Source organism: Aplidium turbinatum, chromosome 5 (assembly GCF_918807975.1).
Source record: "Aplidium turbinatum chromosome 5, kaAplTurb1.1, whole genome shotgun sequence".
Lineage (NCBI taxonomy): Eukaryota > Metazoa > Chordata > Ascidiacea > Aplousobranchia > Polyclinidae > Aplidium > Aplidium turbinatum.
This window is the reverse complement of record NC_137476.1, coordinates 13,930,579-13,950,083: the sequence shown is the minus strand read 5'-3', so window position 1 is coordinate 13,950,083 and position 19,505 is coordinate 13,930,579. Positions and strand designations below refer to the sequence as shown.

Sequence of the window (19,505 nt, the reverse complement as noted above, 5' to 3'; positions counted from 1 at the left end):
AAGAAACAGCTTCAGGGATGAGCAGGTGTCTGGACTTGGTGCCTTGTAGCTCTGCTTGTAGATCACGTTGGTAATCGCTGGCCAGAAAATGATTGCTGCACACACGGCAGTGCTTGTTTACAGGTGGGTTTTTGAGTTTCATCGCTGAGATCCATTTCTTCAGCTTGTCGTCATTATTCAGAGGTAAACGATGAAAGGATACCCCTTTGACGATTCCCCGGTTAGTACAACCGGGAGCCATACAAGAAACCACCATTTTAAGGGCGTAAAAACTCCCTTAGCACAAAATTGTTCGCTGTTTCGGTAGCCCACTCGATTTGTTCCTTGTGTTTGCACGCAAAACAATAGACCTTGGATGCGGCTTTGCCAGCCAATGACGTCATCAAAAACGTTTGACCAATCAGAATCATTCAATTCAAAAAAGGTTATTTTAGGTTTATTAACTAATGGTAACACAACAAATAAAAAAATTGTTGAAAAACGTTTTATTTCAGAAAGATCTACAAATACAAAAGCCATGTATTTTCGTTGCAGTGCACCTATATACCTTTTCGTCTCGTGTTTCATGCTAATAAATCTAGTTCGTTGCTGAACTTTATGTTGTGCTTAGCTTGAAGAGTCGCAGTCCATCAACCGCTAGCAGACGCATGGCATGTGTTTGCTTATTAACCGAAATGATCGAGTTTTGTTTATAATAATTAACGATAGGTCGAACGTAGCGATAACTTCGAGTGTGGCAACAAAAGCAATGCTAGTGTGACGGCATAATTACGTCATCGATCTGCGTGACATTTTGCTGAATTTACGTTGCTGCTGATGAAACACGCTTTCCCCCCCACGCTCAAAAAAATAGTTAGGCGCCTATGAGTCAAACAATAGATTTTGCAATTGGAGGGTGAATTTTTTTCAAGTAAAAACAACATCTCGTACATGTTCTGGATTTGCGTATTAAGACTCCACAAAAATGATATCTTAGAGATATAAAGTTAAAAAATTTTCATACCCCTAATGTCCACTTTTCATTTTTCTAGAAAACTGAGTGATTGCAAGTAACATCACTAAGAAAAGGCTACAACCACCAACTGTAATGTAAGCTACACCAAGAAAAATATTTTTTCCTCCAATAAAGCTTGAAGTAGATAAAATAAATCTTTTTTTTCCATTGTAAGATGTAACAGGAAAATTGTATAGAATCTTTACAGAGTAATTTCCAGGTTCTAAAGGTGAATGTATTTTTCCATAAAGCTTGCGAAAAGTAGGAAAGGCTGATGTTCGCATCCAAACTTCTAAAGCTTCATTTTTATAGCCATTATTGCTACTGTTTTCAAGATCAAGTTCAAATACAGGCTTGGTCCAAAATTTTGGCTGAGCGTAAGTACTAAAAGCTGAAGATAAATTTTGTTCAGGAGGGGGATTTTGGAATTTGTCATTGTGATCAGTCTCCCATGCAATTCCAGTTCGTTCAATTGATGCATTACTTGTTAGTTCCATTAAAAACGTGTCATTAAAAAGACTATTTGCTATTGCTCCACAAGGCGCAATTACCATATCTGTTCCATTTGCAACTTCAACCGTTGTGTAAGAGCCACACTCTAATGTGGAGATGTTATTAGCCGAAAAATGTACACCATTCAACTGAAGATCATTTCGAGATGACACATAACGTCGATGATTTTGAAAAAATTGTGAAAGTCCGTAGTAAACATTTATGGTACCCATCATTTTTGCGGGCACAGTAATGTTTACTACGCATGTGCAATTTTCATTCATTAGACTTCCATTTGCACGAAGCTCATAGCATTTAGTCCCGTTGTTTTCCAAAGAATCACATTGAGTGTAATCTGTAGACACTTCAATCACTTTATTTGATGCAATCACAAAACCAATTCCAAGTGGTATAAATATCACTGCCACTACAAGGAAAGCTGGAAGAACTGATATGGGAGTAAGTACAGGTTGCCAAGCAGGCAGAATCTGCTGTCGAAACTTCGTAACTTGAGGGCGATTGGTAGATGGCAATTGTTCTTCCACACCGGTCCTGATATCATAACTATCACCAGGCATTATTATTGTAAACAAAAAATAACCCGTTACTGTCAAAGGATAGATAATAATTTAGTTTTCAGGCATACATAGTATAAATAAAGTAAACAATATCACACCAAATCAGAAGAATCGGTTTATTTAAATACAGAGCTTTCGCCACACAAGTGTGGCTTCATCAGTACAAACTTATTCAAATAGAAGTTCTATTTGAATATTAGAAGTTATATCGGTATTGCATTGTTATACCGATATATCGGTATTGGCATCGGTATCGGTGATATCGGCCATTTTTTTAGTATCGGTATCAGCAAAATTTGGCCGATACTAAACATGTAAAAAAGGCGTTTGCTGCGGATTTTCTGCAGAAGCAAAGATATATATTTTCTTAAAGTAGTAGCTAACATCACATTGAAGTAGAAATATAACAACCTGTTCAAATTTTTGATACCTTAACACTCCCATGACTTCATGCGCGCACCTTTTGGCATTGTTTGCTTACAGTGATTCTTTCACTCAAACAAAACGTTTTGTTTCAGCAGTTTTGCGTTGTTTGCTTTGTTTCATTTGTGTTTCTTTTTTACTCTCAGCAGAGGATAAAACCAGGCCAAGACTACCCAGGTGGCGGGAACGTGTAGTTTTGCATCATTTTTGCATTGCTAGACATTTGAGGGACCCGTGTGGCTTGGTTGTTTTTGGTGGGCTGGTTCTGTCAGTTTGTGATTTGGTTTCCACCTTTTGTTGTGGTGGACTCACCAGGCTTGAACAATGTCGTGGCGGAGTGGGTGGGCTCGTTGTGGTTGGCGGCAGCTCGCTGTGCTGGTGAGTGCTCAGCCTTGCGCTGGTGGCCGGGGGGGACGCTCCTTTCTTCGCAATGAGGTTGACATCTTGGGCGCAGGCCTGGAAAAAATGGGGAATCCGGGAATGACATTCCGGGAAATTTGTCGGTTAACAGGAAATTTTTACCGTAAAAATCACGTTACTAACGTCTTTCATTCACCGTCAATCGTCATCATAATTTGCTGACACATTGCAGGTCCGACACTGATTCGTATCACTGTGTATTTATGACCTCCAACTGAAAAATTTTGCGAAGGTACAAAAACATCCACAAATAAATAAAAACATTAGCAACGAGCTGCTCATTCACTGGAACGGGCCACACATAAGCAAGTGTAATAGCATCGTGAAACAGGCCCTTAATTTACATTTTAAAGGAAAACTCTGGCATTTTAGTACTAATGACGTTCGCTCAAAAATGAACAAAGTGTCTGCTGTGGTAGATAGACCAAACAACAAGAAATCGTCACAATCTTTTATGTCCTGGTGTATTTGTAGTAATTTCGCATGAGCAAAACTTGTTTGAAGCGGTTTCATTGATTTACAAAAGCAGCTGTTTTAGCATCGTAATTTTGATTTTGTTGTCAAATTAATAAATGCGTTTCGTTATTCTTCATGTAGCGGACTGGTTGTTTTGTAGGTTGCAGAAGTCATTTTCGCAATGTCTTGTGTTCTCACTCAGCGAAACTTGCTGTGCATATTCAGTCGTCTGGCCGTTTTTTTTGTGCTATATGCCTATATCGCTTTTCATAATTGGTTATGCTATTCAATTCATGCACAATGCACGATTGCACGTACTATCAACCCGTTCGAGCATGAAACGTTGTTATTGTCAACTTGTCAAGTACGTAACAAGCGGCTCGTGATGTCGTATTGTTTCATGACATTCACACGGTGGTCAGTGAGTCAGTGGATCTAATCTGTAAGCATGCGGTGTCTAATTTATTAAGCCTATTGTGGTTTCAATTTATTCCGATCAAAGTGGGCACATCAGGCACAAACAGTGCGGCGTGTCTGCTTACGAATAAAATATGATACCGTACCAAGACTGTTTATTTGAACTATGAAGCTACAGATGACCGTCTAGGCTATAATATAGTTTTTGGTTTTGCGTGAGGCTTTTCGCCGAAAAACTGTAAACGGTGTAATTATGATGTCATTATCGTGATTGTAAGCCGCGGAAATATTTTCGCTAAAAAACAGATTCCCGGGAAGCTAAACATTTTTTCCAGCCCTGCCTGGGCGCAACGGAACCATTTTGATGGTTTGGTGAGGATTCGTGGTCCCATTGCTTTCTTTTTGGGCCTACTTATTCTGCCATGACATTGTTTGGGCTTGGTGAGTTTGTTGCGGCTAAGGGTGGAAGTTGAATCGTCGACTGGTGGAGCCAGCTTGCTGGGGGCAGCCGAGTTGCACAGGTTTTTTGAGCGTTTGGCGGTGTGGGAGCGATGCAGAATTGTGCATTTTTGCTACCTGGGTAGTCTTGGCCTGGCAAAAGCTTTTCAACCAAACGACAAGTGCCTTTAGGTTGCACATTACTTGTCGAATAGTTTTTGTACGACTACACAAATCACTTGGTTTACATTTTACATCTTATTATCAATTATGATAGCCTATTTGGAGAGTTTGCGCAAACACTTTATTAATTTTTCAGAAACCCCAATTATGATGTAATGTTTCTTCCCTTATACCCCAATCCTCAATTACGGTGGCCATTCATTACTAAAATCTACTATTATGACACAACAATGCGGTTGAGATTGGATTCTTGAATCTTTAACAAATTATGCCAATTGAAAGCTTTTTTTAATAGTTTTATGCAAATAAGGTAAAACTTAGCATTTGATATATAATTCCTTGCAAATACCAAAATTTGCTTCTTTTTGTAACACCAAAGTATCGGCCAAAATATCGGTATCAGTATCGGCCTAAAAAAGTGATATCGGTATCGGCCAAAATATTGGTGTCAGTACATCCCTAATCAAAATACCTGAATTTTTTTTACCCCAGCTTTGGGGTTACAAAAAAATTGTCATGGGGTGAAAAAAACACCTGTTAGTATAAGCAGTTTCTTCTTTATTATCATAATATTGATTTCATATGTTTTGCTATTGATTTTATATGTAGTGTAAATGATTCTCCACCAGAGGAAAGAAGTTTTGTGTAACTCATATATATATCAAGAACTGTGAGAGATGCTGAACCCATAGTCGAAACTGATGGGATGGGCCATGATGATGATGTAAACAATTTAGCCCCCAATTTTTATATGCACTTTTGATATAAATACACAGGATGAAATCGCAAAGTCTCGTTTCTGTAATAAAAACAGCAGCAAGACAAAAAATTGTGTCTAGAATACTTGTGCATGCCATCCTGAATTTTAAATGCAGCTCTAGTTTGAACATGCAAGCGGGCAATTAAATTTCGCGGATTGTAAAGCCCAAAAAATCAATCAGCAATTTGTGAATGAAATATTGAACATAGAAAGAAAAAACGACAAGAAATCAAGCAAGTTCAGTTTGTATATCTTTGATTTTATGCGTTATGCACAATCACTGCACTATCGATCGATGGTTCATTCTGTGCTCTCAATCTGTGCTATTGATCTTAACCTCAGACCCCCAATTCCAACTGCATCAATTGATTGTGCATAACACATGCATACATTGGCATTGATGCATCCAGAAGTTTGTTTTTGTATCTTTTAGTGACTGATATACTGCTTGGGAGTTGATGTAACACCAATACGAAGCCAAAACATTTCATAAAGTGCACTATTTTTGGGTCCACGTCTTTTAGGCGCAGACAGTTAGGCGCCGGCCAAATAGGCGCGGCGTGCACACTGTGGCGCCCGTTCATTTTGGTGCTATTTCTAGTAAAGTCTGCAAATTGTATCAGCTCAGCTTTGGCAAAACCTGGTCAGAGTTTTGACGGAAAACTAAGTCGCTCTTCCTTCAAACCTACCACCCGCTTGAATATGAGGCATTCCATTATAATTCAACAAATCCAAATAACCACTAAGTCTTCAATTTTGATGACTAAAGCATATGTCATAGTGTGCGAAAAATGCATCTCGGCAAAAAAAAAAATTTGAAAATTGGACAAGCGGTTTTCAAGATATCGCGTTCTAAAGTTTTGTGGCTGTCACTAGGTGGCGCTGTTGATGTTCCCAATGTTTTTTAATTTTAGGGTTATATTTGAGGTAGAAAGTCGGTTGAAGTGTCTATTCCACCATTTTTCATGAGGCAGAATTCAAAAATGATGTCAATTTTAGTCTACAAGAATTAGCTAAGGAGTTGTGTGGCATTTAAAAAAAATTGGGGGACCAAATGCCAACCCCCAAATTGTCATGTGGGTAACAAGATATCCCAAAATTTTTTTTTGTTCTTTAAAGTTTCTTGCGTATACTTCATGATAATATACTGTTTATTTATGAGACTTTTGTCCTTTTTGCACAATGCAACCTTTTAGCAAAGACTTGCATGAGAAGTTATATGATCTTTTAATGCTATATTTGAATAATGCATGCTTATGATGTCACAATAACAAATTACAGATTTTCCCAAAAAACTTTTTTCATAGTGAAAATTGCTCAGGAAAACCAGCCCTTGTTTCAAAATTGCAGTCAAATTTTGTTTTCCCGAGCAATTTTCACAATGAAAAAAAGTTTTTTGGGGAAATCTGTAATTTTTTATTGTGACGTCATAAGCAAGCATCATTCAAATATTGCATTAATAGATCTTTGATATAAGGTTGCATTGTGCAAAAAGGACAAAAGTCTCATAAAAAAATGTTATACTATCATGAAGTATATGCAAGAAACTTTCAAGAACAGAATTTTTTTTCGGGATATCTCGTTACCCACATGACAATTTGAGGGTTGGCATTTGGTCCCCCAAATTTTTTTAAATGCCCCATAACTCCTTAGCTAATGCTTTTAGACTAAAATTGAGACCATTTTTGAATTCTGCATTATGAAAAATGGTGGAATAGACACTTCAACCAACTTTCTACCCCAAGTATAACCCTAAAATCAAAAAACATGGGGAACATCAACAGCGCCACCTAGTGACGGAAACAAAATTTCAAAACGCGATATCTCAAAAACCACTTGTCCGATTTTCAAAATTTTATTTTTGCCCAAGTTCAAATTTTGAACACAACAAAATATATCAAAACCAACACCTTTTGAAACCTAGTGGTTACATTTCTTTCTAAAATTTGTTGAATTATAATGGAATGCCTCATATAGGCTACGGTATATCTTTTACTGATGTTTAGTGTTGTTATTATTTGACTAAAAGTGAACTCAGTCATGTTCGGAAACTTGAATAATTTATTGATAAAGCATTCGCCGACGCAAACCTGGACTAACAACAAATAATTGCCGAACACGCGCATTAAAAAAACAATGTATTTTTCTGTTCAATAGAACATTTTGTGTGAAAAGCATTGCCGGTTTAAGTAGCTTCACTCACGGAAGCCATGACATATTTTTCTGTTCAATATAACATTTTGTGTGAAAAGCATTGCCCTACCTGCCAAGCTGATACAATCTGCAGATTTTACAGGGAATAGCACCTAGTTTATTGTATCCAAATGAGCTGAGCATTGAGCATCCATGCTACAATAAACTTTAATTTTTCGTATTCTAAGCTCGACCACCCTACTCAGATGAATCACAAAAACACTTTCTTCTCCAAGTTGTGGAAAGACACAGAAAGCAACATCCAGGTATAATCGTTGTTTGTGAAGCGTCTTATGTTTTATGAACTGTAAACGGTGTTCCTTCTCAGTTTCAAACAAGCAAGATTTTTGTCTAAATCAGTGGCGTAGCTAAGGGGGGTGTTTTGGGGGTTTCAACCCCCCCTTTGGCACCCGTGTGATATCATGATATTGAGAATGATGCTTTCAGTCTCTTTATGTCTCTAAAACAAGGTTTGCCTAATTTCAAGCAAAACTGCATTAAAAAAGCGAGTTTTGCCAATGCCAAACATTCAAATATCAATTAGCAACAAGAAAACGTAGAGACTTAGCTTTCTTTTCGAAAAATGCCAAAGAAAACATGATATTATCCTTTTTCTATGCCACCAAAAACAGGAATACTCATACCCACATTTTTGTTGAAAATGCTCTCAGAATGCACCAAACTCAAAGCAATTTTTCAAAATTTTCTGGGGGAGGTCCTCCAGACCCCCCACCGCTGGATGTCGTCTTGGACAAAGACGCCGTCGGGCTTCGTCCGACAGACGTAAAAAAAAACCTTTTCTAAATTCCTGGTTACGCCACTGGTCCAAATTGTGGTTAAAATCACGTGAAAACATGCAAAATTATTTACTTTAGTAATATTTACTTCATGGTATCCATCCTTTAATTTAAATTACTTTATAGGGAACATTGACTGTAAAAAATTTTGTACTGTAAAATTGACTGTAAAAAATACTGAAAAAATGGTTGACATATTGTCTCGCATGGTTTAAGGTTGAGATTTTTGAAAGAATGAAAAACTCCAGGCAGTACTTATGTAGGGGAGAGAGAGGCTAAAAGCAGTGATGTGCGCGCATACAAAAAATATTGAAGCCGTCAGCGCAAACGTTGGAAAAACTATACGCCGCATGCGTCAACGCAACTTGTAAAAAAAGTTGGTGGCGTCAGCGCATACACCAGCGCAAACTCATTTTGTTTGCTAGGTGTCAAACATTCACACGGTAGGCTATAAACCACTCGAAACAAACAAGTTTTATTTTGAATTTCCATGAAGAAACACAAGCATCTGAAAGTGTTCATCTGACATTTTGCTGCGTTTTGGTTTCGATATGTCTTTGCCATGGCCTACGAAAATAGATGGCCTGGACAACGTGCACAAGCCTTCAGAACTGACGGCTGACTCCCAAGTTTGTGATAAAGAAAAAACGTCTCCCAAGGGAGGTTTTTCTTGCGATCGTTGAGTCACATTCTAGAATTGATAAAATTTGTTTTTATTTACGTCGTTTCAACATCGGTAGACATTGAAATGATATAAAATAGAAAGCTTTGTTAGCTAGGGCCTGCTGGGTGCAGTCAAGTGCAGCATTTTACTGAATTCACTAGTATTAACAGAAGCTCAAAGATGCATGTAGCCTACAGAAGTAGAGTTGAAATGCTAAAGAATACCTGTAATGTGCTGGTATCTGTAAGCAGGATTTATGATTTAGAGGTTATTTTGTAGTCCTAAGAAGGTTTACAAGGAACTAGTAGGCTAGTTGTTTCAGAGTAGGAAGGGTTATCATAATATACACTCAGGTAGTGGCAATGAAATTATTTGGAAAGCCCTAGTTGGCCAGATATTTGTAGCCTACCGAAAGTGTGTTAAGTGTCCTGATTATTCTTGAAAAGTTTTTAGCTGAACATAGTAAAAACTTTTGCCATCATCATCATTTGCTCATACGCCATCATCATCAGTAAAAACTTAAGTGAGGTAGTAAAGTAACAAAGAAGAATGGTAGTTAAATTAAGGCAATTCACAGTGTCTGTTTAAGGATAGCATCAAGTAAACTTTATATGATAGGCCTGCATCAGTGTAGCCCTTTTTGCTAATAGACAAGTATTTTTACAGATTACCCAATAAATAAATAATGCCTCTTAAATGCTGTGTGCCTCACTGCAATTCAAATTATGATTCTTCCGAGATCAAAGTATCTGTGTATAAATTTCCAAAAGATGATGTAGAGAAACAAAAGTGGAAAGATAGCATTCCAAGAGCCAAGTGGGTTGTCCATAGGCGTAATTTCGGGAGTGCGAAGGGTGCTTGAGCACCCCAAAATGAAAATCTGAGGTAACAATATAAATGCGAGAGCACCCCTGGGCCCTGGTTTGCATACAAAATACACCGATTCAAATGGAAATTTGCATTGCTAAATAACGTTTTTTTTTTCTTTCTTGAAAGTCGTTTTACCAAAGCGCAATATTTTCAGTGTTTTACATTTGTGGGTGGCACGCAGCGCCACACATATCAAAGGCAGACATGATTGTAACAATTAAGCACAAACACGCGCACTGCGTCAAGAAGTGCCGTTCGAGAGAAAACAATTTGTCTGGCTCTGGTTGGAAAATCGATTGGTTTCCCGTCGATGCAATATGTAACGGCGAAGTGGCAGGGGTTCATTTGTGACGCAACAGATAGTTAATGAAAGAAAGTTCAACAATAAAGAAGTCAGAGTCGAATAAAATCTCATTTCAAGCTAGTTGTAATCCAAATCAGTTGCATCAAGAATCAGAGATTGTATTTCAGATACCAAGTGTAATTAAGATGAAAAAAACAAATCAGACAAGCATTGCAGGTTTTTTTGCGCCCAAGCGCTAATGAAGCAGCAAGTACAAGTAGTAACCCAGGTTCATCAGCTGACAGCTGCTAAAATCAAACGGAAGTAGATACGCATAGTTTGCCCGATATTTCTCCTCTCACAAAATTTCCGGAAGTTATGCCAAGAAACGATCCGCGCAAAAAGAATGGTTTTCTCAATATAACTGGTTAAGACTAAACGATGATGGAAGCTGCTACTGTTCCTTCTGTTACTGGGCCACTGCGAATAAACGTGTCAATGTCGGCACATCAACGCCATGGATATTGAGACGTTCAGCATGGAAAACTTTTCGCAAAGGAACCTCCTCTTTAGAGAAGCACAAAAATTCAGATTTACATCAACAATCTACAAATGTTCTAAACGTAAGTTAGCATAAGTGATAATTGCCACCACTGGTGGTGGTAGTAGAGTGGTATAGTAGTAGTAATGTCGTACGGTATTGTGGTAGTAGCCTGGTGGCCAACCAGGCATATTAATACAGTTAAAAGACGCTCAAGTGATGAAGTTTTGTAATCAATATGCGGAGAGGCCTCGTCAAGATGAATATCAGCGCAACATATAAAAAATAAGCTTGAAAATTAACTGTAGGCTACTATTAAATATTATTGTTTTGTACTGATCAGCCTCAGTGATTCACACAACCGTGCACGAATTTGCAGTCGCACCCAAGAAGAGCAATGCAAAAACAGGGTTGCATTATCAGCTATTTTTAATGCTATTCTTTTCTGTGGAAAATCATGTACACCATTACGGGGACATGGCGATGAAAAGATTTCATCCAACATCTGGAATCTTCTGAAACTCATATTCAGGAGATTCCAGATGTTGGCTGAGAGGTTTCTGATTTGCCCCAAAATGCAAGACTTAACTAATATAAATTAAAGTGCTCACAATTGCTTACAAACGCCTTCAACACTGCTTGACTAAAAAAACTTCACACTACGAAGCCAAGTCATTGTTTACATTTTACATGGAGCGACATTACCAACCTACCTACTTGCTTGCTTACATTACATTCCTGTTCTGACCCGTAATTTACTAATTTCTCAGTAAGCCTAAGTTGTTTTAACTAATTCTTTATTTCTGCAAGACTTCAGTCTCCACGTGGGACTCTAGTGTCAAAGGCAGTAGTGCGATATACAAACAAACTCCAGCTTACTGAACAATAGATGACACTGTGACACAACACTAGAACAATTGCAAGACGTCAACATTTCGCAGTTTGACAAAAAAAATTGCAAACAACAACTAAAACATTAAAAAGTATGCGTTGACGCTATGTGCTAAAAAACCGCGAAAACTTTACGGCGCAGCCTCAAGCGCAAACCATCCAAAAAAATGTGGCCGCAAGCGTCAGGGCAAACAAAAAGTCTAAGCCGCAAGTATGCGGCGCATACATAGGCGCCGAGTTTTCAAAATAGCTGGGCGGGCGAACACATACTGTCAACTCATAAAGGTTATTTTGTGCGTTTTTCAAAAGGGCGATTTTGCTAGGTTGTTGGGCTAGCCTAGTTTTACATTTAAGTTTATGTCTCCTCTTACATGATTTGGAAACAAGTATATAATAAATATAATTGGTACGCAACAACGTCTGGTCCTGGTAATTCAGTTCCGCATATTTTTTGTGATTGGTATGTGCGGGTTGCGGGACGAAAACTGCAATACTGTACCGGTACTAGTTCCATAATTACATTGCTATTGTTGATACAACACGATCACACACACACAATACATCGGTGGGTTCATACTATAAGTCGCTCCTAGCGGGCGCACAGATGAGAAACAAGATGCTGTAATGCAACGCAGAAGTGATTTTACGACAATTCAGCTCCCGAGAAGCCATCTAGCGATAAACTGCGCTATTGAACCGAGCTTAGCCTACATTGAATCTACAATCAGAACAGTTATATAACGAAGGAGCTGAATTGCAACTAATGACAACCAACGGTTTCATCCCGCCAAACCAACAGGTGTGCACAGTTTAATATCAGTGACGTAACAGACGCAACTGTGATGATTGGAGACGACAAAATAGAGCATTTTGGCAGCAGAGTTAATTAATAACGTCGTTTGAGAGAAAATTACTCCTTTGAGGAACAATGCTACAGTTTTTAAACCTATTTAACATTTGGCGATGTTAAAACGATGTAAAAGCACTGGAAATTGCGGTCAGACTTTTGCCGCGAATGAAGTTCCTCGCAGGTTTGCGCAATTTACTTGATTTATAGCACTGGGCAGAGTGGAAACAAACGGCGCGGCCGGACACTTTTGCTTGTTTAACGGCGAATAACGTTGCATGAATGTAACAATGGCAATAATTGACGAACACTAATCGCTTAATTAGTAGGCCTATCATATGGCGAAAAAACCCTGCGAATAAGGTAAGTAGGCTAGTATTAGAAGGTGCAGGGTTCCCACACATTTTTTATAAACAAATTCCCTACTTTTTCAATACTAAATTCTAAAAATTCCCTACTTTTTCAACACTAAATTAAAAAAATTCCCAACCTGATGTTGATCTAAATTGCGCATTAACAGTGTTTAATCAATGAAAATTTCTGTGCTGTATTATTTCCAAACACAATCATGCACAGGTTTAAAATTGTATATCCGGACTCTATTACATTCGAATCAGTATGAAAAATAATAATAATGTATTATACAGTAGAAGATTCCTGTTTGAAGAAAAAACTCTTTTTTTTTTCAAAAGACCCGAACTGAAATCAGTTTGAATAAACTGTCACATTTATAATACTAAAGCTGCAATTCAAAGCCTCATTCCATCGGACATGGCAACCTGCCATAAGCCAAACCAAAACAATTAAAAACCACACTACTGACAAACTGAAGTAAGTGAAAAGAACACTGAACACTGTCTTTGTGATTCTGAACACTTCTTCTTCTATCGAGTCTTCTAAAGTTTGTTGATACACCACAGATTGACACATTCTTCCGCAACGGAGTTGTACACTGACAGGTCCCACCTACTGCACCGGGTGGTAAGCCGAGGGCAAACAAGAAGGTGGTCCGCTGTTTGGGGCTCGGTGCCACAGATACATACAGCAGGGCCCGTGTCGTAGCCCCACTCCACCATTGCAGACTTAGTACGTCCAACACCGGTTCGGAGTCGATTTAATGTTTTCCACTTTGCCCAAGGAGCGTTTGCTCCTGGGGGGAGGGACTCTGATGGTGGGATCTTCAATAGGATCTTCTGAACACTGAATCACAAAAACATTGTACAGTAAATAGGATTCATGAATGATATTGTCTTTTTTGTTGTGTCATGATAGTAGGTTTTAGTAATGAATGGCCACCGTGATTGAGGACTGAAGTATTGTGGTCTTGGTCGCAGATATTGCCTGCATTAACTATGTCTCTTACCGCTATTATCACCTAGCCAACCTGACATCATTGTTTTATGCGGCCGCTAATCGTCTTCAACGATTATGGAATGTTACGTAATAAGAACAATTATACACGCAAAAATAAAAAAATCGATTGCTTAAATCAGCTCTTTGGTCTCGTGAGCTTTGCGTATTGCTCAACAAGTGTATAAAGTTTAGAATTAACAAGAAATCATTAAAATTTGAAGTTGAAACTGAAGTTTGAATCACGGCAAATAAACGTATTCAAAACTTTTACTTCAGCCGACGCTGTTTCACACTCAGTGTCTGGTCGGCAATAATTTTGCCGCAGCAAATATACGTTAATTTTGAAGGCTGCCGAGTTGGAAACAGCTTGTCCCGTGTATAAGTCGAACCTGACTTTTTGAGGTGAAAACCACTTGCGAAAATCTCAAACTGCACTCTAGTATATACGATAATAAGTAAAATTTTGAATGTTAGGCTACAGAACAAAAATCGCCCGAGGCTAAATTTTCATGTCAAGTTAAATATTTCTGCTTCTGGAGTGCCCCACAATTAAATAAGTCACGCCATGGTTACGCTACACCACTGTCTGTACAGTAGAATGACCGGTATTTAAAGCGCAGATGAACAAGAAAAAAACAGTTCCCGAACTTTATTGAAAAACTGCATGTTGCGCCACAACATTGTTCTTTGTAATACCGCTTTGAAGGAGGATTACGAGTATGAACAAAAGAATAAATTTTAAACTTCATTTTGAATTGAAAAGAAATGACGTAATGTCTTCCATCCTTAGTTATCATATATTTTTTCATTACGTAGTCGTAATGTCTTGTAGGAATAAATTGAAAATCAGTATGATCACTCAAAATGAAAGTAATAGAACTACGAATCCTCACTAAACCAATGGTCTTGTTGTATCTAAGAGGACAACCTTATACTATATGTTACTGATCTCCGGAGCTGACGTAAACCTTAAAAGTCATGTCGACTTATTCTTGATGCCTCCCTTATCGAAAATTGTTCTTTGTAATACCGCTTTGAAGGAGGATTACGACTATAAACAAAAGAATAAATTTTAAACTTCAATTTGTATTGAAAATACACGACGTAATGTCTTCCATCCTTATCACATATTTTTTCATTACGTAATGTCTTATAAAAATGAATTGAAAACGAGTCTATTCACTAAATATGAAAGCAACGGGACTACAAATCCTCACTGAACCAATCAGTAAAAGGTCTTGTTGTGCCTACTGATCTCTGGAGCTGACATAAACCTGAGAAAATATGGACTTATTCTTGATATGAAATTTGACTACATATATTACATATCGATTAATGGATATTTTGTTTCACTGAACTTCAAAGTCAAAACGTATTTGTTTACCACAACCAAACCACTTGTGACGATCGAATTTGTTAATTCCTTATTCGATAAAATGTTTAGATGATGTCACGTCATTACGCCGATTTGAGATATTTCATTCATGACGTTGTATGGATGAAAAACTTTTACAAGTTTTATACTCTGCTGAGAGTAAAAAAGAAACACAAATGATAAATATTGGAGAAATTGAGTCTCCTTTACAACTTAAGAATCAAACAAGGCAAAACTGCTGAAACAAAACGTTTTGTTTGAGTGAAAGAATCACTGCAAGCAACCAATGCCAAAATGCGCGTGCAAGAAGTCACGGGAGTGTGAGATATCAAAAATTTAACAGGTTGTTATTTTTCTACATCAATCTGACGTTAGTTACTACTTTAAAAAATCTATATCTTTGCTTCTGTAGAAAATCCGCAGCAAACGCCTTTTTTACATGTTTAGTATCGGCCAAATTTTGCCGATACCGATACTCAAACAATGGCCGATATCACCGATACCAATACATCGGATTTTTTATCTACAATTTAGTCATCAAGGTTTTCCATACTTTTTCAATACCACGAGGGAGGTTTCACAAAATTCCCGACCTTTTCCCGGTCTGGAAAACGGGTTTTCAAATTCCCTACTTTTTCCCTACTTTCCCGACTGCGTGGGAACCCTGAAGGTGGCAGATGGTTCGGAATGGCCCGTTTCGGCGAGTCCGATTCGGCGAGTCCGATTCGACTAGTCCGATTCGGCGAGTTCCCTATTCGGCGAGAGCCCTTTTCGGCGAGTGCCCTATTCGGCGAGTTTTTGAAATTTTTAAAAGGAAATTATCGAGTACCGTAGCCTAATTGCAATTGCCGTTTTTACATCGTTTTAACGTCGCTAAACGTTGAAATCGTGAAGAAAGGAATAAAAAGAAAATGTATGAACTATTAATTAAATTAAAATTCGTCATGTCAGTTTAGTTGTTTTTATTTCTGACCATCATATGAAAAACAATACACGTCAACATAGCAAAGGTAGAAGCGACAATTCACGTCAAAATAGCAAAGGTGTAGAAAAAGGTAGAAGCGACAAAACGCGAACGTTAAAACGTGCTTGTGACCGAAGTAAGTTATTGAGTTGAAAGAAATTTGGCAAGGTTGCATCACCTTCAAAAAAATTTAAGATATGAAGGAAAAATAAAACAAAGAAAATGTTACAAAAAAAATAATGTTTATGTCTATAAGTTAGTACTTTTGAATAGTTAAAATCATAGGCGCCTAACTATTTTTTTGGCCGTGGGGGCGAAAGCGTGTTTCATCAGCAGCAACGTAAATTCAGCGAAATGTCACGCAGATGGATGACGTAATTATGTCGTCACACTAGGATTGCTTTTATTGCCACACTCGGAGTTATCGCTACGTTCGACCTACCGTTAATTATTATAAACAAAGCTCGACCAAAACACATGCTATGCGTCTGCGTTGGCTAGCGGTTGATGGACTGCGACTCTTTAAGCTAAGCGCAACATAAAGTTTAGCAACAGATTTATTAGCATGAAACAAGAGACGAAAAGGTTTACTAAAAGGTATACTGTAAATGGAATGAAAATACTAACTTGATCATATGCTTGAAAATATACCTGTTGAAAGCAAAATCATTCATGTTTACATCAATTCAACAGCACGTCACCTTTAATAAATTTAAAAGTTGCTGACATCCGTAAACAGCCCTTGAAAAATAGCTACAGAGAGACGTTTGATTAAGTTTTCGACTTGATATTGCTCCCTTTTCACTACAATATCGCAACTTATGGCTGACCAGCTTTCAAGTTTCAATTCGCTGTAATACGCCCGTTTTCGTGTTGCAGATGAAACAAAAGATGCGCATATTCCCCGCCTTTGATCGGGTTTCTATGGCAACGGACGTGTGTGCGCCATGCAGTTTGCGCGAGTCCGTTGTTGTGTTGATTATGCTGCTTGTGCGACTGTGCGCAATGCGGTTTGTACCAGCCCTTGTTACGTTGGTTAGTGGTTACCTCGGGCCGAGACATCAAGTTCATTTTCACAGCAACCGATTCACAGCCGCGACAACTCTCTGCAGAGGTTTCGACTTTCGAAAGCGACAGGAGGCTGTTTGCAAGTGCATTTAGTTAAACGCACGCTGCGTCAACGTAGCAAATTATGTTGTTTTTGGGTGCATTCAACATCTGATGACATTGAATCGACGCAAAATGGTAGATTTTTGCTATGTCACAGGCAGCAAAATCAGTCATTTTTACATTGATTCAACGTCCGCAGACGTTAAATCAACGTAAAAATGACAGATTTTTTTGTCTGGGGTGGGATTGTAGCATCGCTACTCGTTCTAGTGATTATTTACTGCGAAGCTGTTGCGGTTTGTATGTAAAAATGTTTTCCTGCTGCCGATCGCTAGTTCATCTAATGTTTTATGTATCAATGCCGCATAAAAAGTTGCTCCCACGCGGAAATATGCGTGGGGGTCTGGCCCCCACGGCTTAGGCGCCTATGGTTAAAATGATTAGTTTGGATCAACAAATGTGTGACCTACACTCCTACAGCTTAGATTGAAAGGAAATTATCGGGTAGGCTACCGTAGCCTAGTTATACCGACCAGCAAAAATATGTTCCAAGAACCCAGTTAGCCTAACAGTTCATTTTTACATTGTAGTAATAGAATGAAAAGGCTAACCAAATTTGTGGCCTATCGTTTTAACGTCGCTAAACGTTGAAATCGTGTAGAAAAGGGTGCTTTTGCTGACTAGGATACGTTGAAACTGAGAAACATTCACAGAAGCCCTACGATACGTTGCATTTTTAAGATAATGTATTCAGACGTTGAATCAATGTACAAATGAAATGTTATGCTAAATGGGTTCTTGGAACAAATCGTAGGGCTTCTGTGAATGTTTCTCAGTTTCAAAGTATCCTAGTCAGCAAAAGCTCCCTTTTCTACACGATTTCAACGTTTAGCGACGTTAACACGATAGGCCACACATTTGTTTAGCCTTTTCATTCTGTTACTACAATGTAAAAATGAACTGTGTTCTTGGAACAATTTTTTGCTGGTCTGGATAACTAGGCTACGGTACCCGATAATTTCCTTTCAATCCAAGCTGTAGGCCACACATTTGTTGGTCCAAACTAATCATTTTAACTATTCAAAAGTACTAACTTATAGACATAAACATGATCTATTTTATTTATTTTTTGTAACATTTTCTTTGTTTTATTTTTCCTTCATATCTTAAATTTTTCTGAAAGTGTTGCGACCGTGCCAAATTTCTTTCAACTCAATAACTTACTTCGGTCACAAGCACGTTTTAACGTTCGCGTTTTGTCGCTTCTACCTTTTTCTACACCTTTGCTATGTTGACGTATTGTTTTTGATATCATGATCAGAAAGAAAAACAACTGAACTGACATGACGAATTCAAACACGTTTTAACGTTCGCGTTTTGTCGCTTCTACCTTTGATATGTTGACGTGTATTGTTTTTTATATGATGGTCAGAAATAAAAACAACCGAACTGACATGACGAATTTTAATTTAATAGTTCATACATTTTCTTTTTATTCCTTTCTTCACGATTTCAACGTTTAGCGACGTTAAAACGATGTAAAAACGGCAATTATAATTAGGCTACGGTACCCGATAATTTCCTTTCAAAAATTTCAAAACCTCGCCGAATAGGGCACTCGCCGAAAAGGGCTCTCGCCGAATAGGGAACTCGCCGAATCGGACTAGTCGAATCGGACTCGCCGAATCGGACTCGCCGAATAGTAGCAGACCCCAGATGGTTACAGAAATTTTGGGACTTAAAATTGCATTAAATTTTTTTTTTAAATTCTTGAAATGTCCGGCGGGCGCGGCCCGCCCGCCCGGGACTCGACGCCGGTGGGCGCATACGTACATCTCTGGCTAAAAGTCACAAGGGTAAGTTGTCACAAGCCTGATTTTAGCGCACCCAATGCAGAAAACTACTTTCTGGCATCATAAAAAGCGAGTACTACTAGGAGTGGGCTATACATGGGTCAAAAATACTTTTTTTGTTATTTTTTACTGGGGACAGTTTTTTCTATTCCATTTAACCTATCTCAAGATAAAATTACAAAATTTTTGATCTTGTATCCAAGAAAAAAGTGTGCAGAGCAAAAATCCAAAATGGCCTCTATTTTCCATGTAAAATCACATATTTAGCCATAACTTCACTATTTTGGGGTTGTTTTCACTGATTCTGGTGTCCAACCCTATGTTTATGGGATCAGGCAATATGTTAGTGCATATCAGAAAAGTCACTGACAATTGGAGGATGACTTCATACTAATTTATCGTTTTTTCACCTTTATTGGGTTATTTCTTTCAACAAAGTTTCAATTTCAGGGGCATTGTTTAAAATTTAACATGGTTTTCTCTGAGAAAAGACTGAAGTTCCTGAAACTGTCAGTGTCACATGGACAATCTGTTGCTCCATAGTGTCCTGAATGTCCAGTACCAGGTGGCCGCTGCCAAGTTTCATCTCCTGTGCCAGCAGAA

General features: G+C 38.2%; 1 pseudogene; it reads right to left on the bottom strand.

Annotated features, from left to right (window-relative positions):
- Window positions 1-419: 419 nt before the first annotated feature.
- On the bottom strand, window positions 420-2,064 carry LOC145770970 (cell cycle control protein 50A pseudogene; annotated as a pseudogene).
- Window positions 2,065-19,505: the final 17,441 nt, after the last annotated feature.